Source organism: Heptranchias perlo, chromosome 43 (genome assembly GCF_035084215.1).
Source record: "Heptranchias perlo isolate sHepPer1 chromosome 43, sHepPer1.hap1, whole genome shotgun sequence".
Lineage (NCBI taxonomy): Eukaryota > Metazoa > Chordata > Chondrichthyes > Hexanchiformes > Hexanchidae > Heptranchias > Heptranchias perlo.
Genome location: NC_090367.1, coordinates 2629438 through 2632970, shown reverse-complemented (window position 1 = coordinate 2632970; position 3533 = coordinate 2629438). Strand labels below are relative to the sequence as shown.

Sequence of the window (3533 nt, the reverse complement as noted above, 5' to 3'; positions counted from 1 at the left end):
ACACCGCACTGCGCATGCGCCTCCGCAGCAAGGCATGACGGTCTTTGTAGTCTTTAAAACAGATAAATTAGGAGGGGGGGGGGGAAGAAAACAAACACAATTAATATTTTTTGTTTTCTTTTCAATGTTCAAAATAGCGTCGCTGAAGTTGTATCCGAAACGTGAAGCAAATGAGGCCTTTTTTAAAAAAACGTATTGAAATCTCCTCTGTGTTCTTACTGCGCATGAGCACATTTAGCAAGGCTTTATGGGAAATGTAGTTCACAGTTAGAGTGGCAGCAAATAAGAACATAAGAAATGGGAGCCATTCGGCCCCCTCCAGCCTGCTCCGCCATTCAGTCAGGTCACGGCTGGTCGTCGACCTCAACTCCACTTTCCCGCCCGATCCCCATATCCCTTGATTCCCCCTAGAGTCCAGAAATCTGTCCATCTCAGCCTTGAATATACTCAACGACTCAGCATCCACAGCCCTCTGGGGTAGAGAATTCCAAAGACTCGCAACCCTCCGAGTGAAGAAATTCCTCCTCATCTCAGTCCTAAATGGCCGACCCCTTATCCTGCGACTGTGCCCCCTAGTTCTAGACTCTTCAGTCTTGGGAAACAACCTCTCAGCGTCTACCCTGTCAAGCCTCCTCATAATCTCATATGTTTCAATTAGATCACCTCTCATTCTTCCAAACTCCAGTGGCCCTACAGCAAATGATGCAGTGATTTTCAAACTAAGGTTCAGGGATCCGAAGGGAGTTTCAGGGCGCCTGAGAGGTCATTAGGTTTATATTTGTTTGCATTTGTTGACTTATTCCTGATCCTCTATACTAACAAATAACGGTTAGCACTGTTTTCTTTCGGTTACTGAACACTGTCTTTCAGCAGCTGGTACCTAAGAGTGTTAATACTTGGAGGGGAGCCCAGTGGTGTATCAGTATTTGCAGGGAATCCCCAGGAGTGTGTTCCAGGGTGTTTGCAGGAGAGTTCCCAACAATTTGGGAGGTCTCTGATATTTGTAAGGGGGGGGGTGCTTTAATCCCTTTTTAAAAAGAAAAATCAACTTTGTAATGGTATATGAGTGATTTGAGATGTGACTTGTGGTAAGTGTAGCAACAAAAACAACCTGCATTTATATAGCACTTTTAACGTAGTAAAACGTCCCAAGGCGATTCACAGTAGTGATTATCAAACAAAATTTGACACCGAGCCACATAAGGAGATTTTAGGACAGGTGACCAAAAGCTTGGACAAAGAGGTAGGTTTTAAGGAGCGTCTTAAAGGCGGAGAGGATTAGGGAGGGAATTGCAGAGCTTTGGGCCTAGGCAGCTGAAGGCACAGCTGCCAATGGTGGAGCGATTAAAATCGAGGATGCGCAAGTGGCCAGAATTGGAGGAGCGCAGAGATCTCGGAGGGTTTAAGGGCTCTAGGAGGTTACAGAGATAGGGAGGGGCGAAGCCATGAAGGGATTTGAAAACAAGGATGAGAGTTTTAAAATCGAGACATTGCCGGACAGGGAGCCAGTGTCGGTCAGCGAGCACAGGGGTGATGGGTGAACGGGACGGTGCGAGTTAGAATACAAGCAGCAGAGTTTTGGATGAGCTCAAGTTTATGGAGAGTGGAATGGGAGACCGGCCAGGAGAGCATTGGAATAGTCAAGTCTAGAGGTAACAAATTCTAGATGTAGCATGCTTGGAAGGAACAGGTGACTTTTCACCTATGGTTCCCAAAGCTCTCCACCACTGGGGGTTTTCCTCGCATCGTGTCTGTTGTAGACCAATTGATGGAGATTGATTGAGTCAACAACTCCATTATCAGTGTATCAGGTGACTACCAGGATGGTAGAAGGCGAACTAGATGGACCTTGGTCATTTTTCATCCAGTAAGTCCTATATTCCAATAGTTAACCCCAGAGCAGTCTTGCTCCCTACTAGGCTGCACTGGTGACATCGATTATGGGAAACATGCCAGAGGGGCTCCATTGCAAACAGTGAGAGATATATCTACAGGCATTTTTATGGAAACGGCTTGGACATGAGCTATGTTAAAATGTGTTTTGTTTTTAGCAAAAATCTCGCCTAAAAGAGGTTAGCTTTCCAAGATTGAGTTGTGGATCAGGAGACAGACAAATGGTAATTATAATGTGAGATGGGAAGCTGTTTCTTTGAGACCCAAACAATGTACAATTCATTAGCGATGTCTGGCTATTCACTTTGCACACACACTTTGCTCCTGGGTGTTGGAAAACATCTGTGGTCTTTGTGGGGACAGTGAGAGGTTTTTTAAAAAAATACCAAAAAGGGAATAGAAGGCTGCAAGTGGAGAACCTCTACCCTGGTCAGGGAGAGTTTGTACTCTTACATTAAATAATGTGTTATTTTTGGCTCAGTGGGTAGTACTCTCATCTCTGAGTCAGAAGGCTGTGGGTTCAAGTCCAACTCCAGAGACTTGGACACTTAATCCAGGCCTACTCCTCAGTGCAGCACCGAGGAGATGCTGCACTGTCGGAGATGCCGTCCTTCAGATGAGACGTTAAACCGAGACCCAGTCTTCCCTCTCACGTGGACGTAAAAGATCCCATGGCACTATTTCAAAGAAGAGCGGGGGAGTTCTTCCCAGTGTCCTGGGGGCTAATATTTATCCCTCAGCCAACATCACTGAAACAGATTAACCTGGTCTTTTATTTCATTGCTGTTTGTGGGATCTCGCTGTGGGCAAATTGGCTGCTGCATTTCCCACATTACAACAATGACTAAACTTCAAAGATACTTCATCGGCTCTAAAGCGCTTTGAGGTTGTGAAAGGGGCCATATAAATGATGGTCTTTCTTGAACTCTAATCTATCCGTTGTTAAATCCCACCTGCAGTCAGTGGCACCTTGAACTGGCGTTTTTATGAAGCCTGACTGTAGCAGAATGATGAACTACTTTTGGGTTTAATTTTTTAAATTTTTTTTAAAAAGAGCAGCAAATACACTGCCGGTCAGATAGATTCTGAAAGAGAAAAGAGGGTCTCAAGTTTGGGATGACACCCTTCACCGGTACAGTTTGCTGGTTTTCTTTTTAGCTCTAGTCAGGATTCAACTCCACTAGTTTAAGCTGGCCAGGCGGTACCAGACCAGTGCTATCGCTGTGAATACAGTCAACAATCATGATCTGAAAATAACACACGGGGAAGAAAATGCCTTGCGTTTTAATGTGCAGTTGGGGGGGCTCTTTGCTGCAATACCGGCCCTCTCCCACTGGATGGGGCAAACGAGCTGTGTAGGAAATCCACAGGGCCTTTACAGTCTCGAATGGTAGACACATAGCACTGCAGCACACGGTAATTAGCACCCACAGAACCGCACGTACAAGACTGGGCACTTGATGGGGAAAGTATTGCGACGTGTGAATTCAGATAATGGATCATGATTTGCGGTGGCAGGGCATTTACCAGCGTCTGCCGCTAGCTAGACTTGCTCTTGATTGTTTAGGTTTTTAAAATTGTTGCTGAAAGTACGAGCTGATAACGTTGTGACAAGGGACACGAGGTATCCTGGATCTGGG

At 45.6% G+C, this 3533-nt stretch overlaps 1 long non-coding RNA gene across 1 annotated transcript in view; it reads left to right on the top strand.

Annotated features, from left to right (window-relative positions):
• Nucleotides 1-3533, top strand: part of LOC137306410 (uncharacterized) — a 36861-nt gene that overhangs the window by 385 nt on the left and 32943 nt on the right. The gene's annotated exons all lie outside the window — the stretch shown is intronic.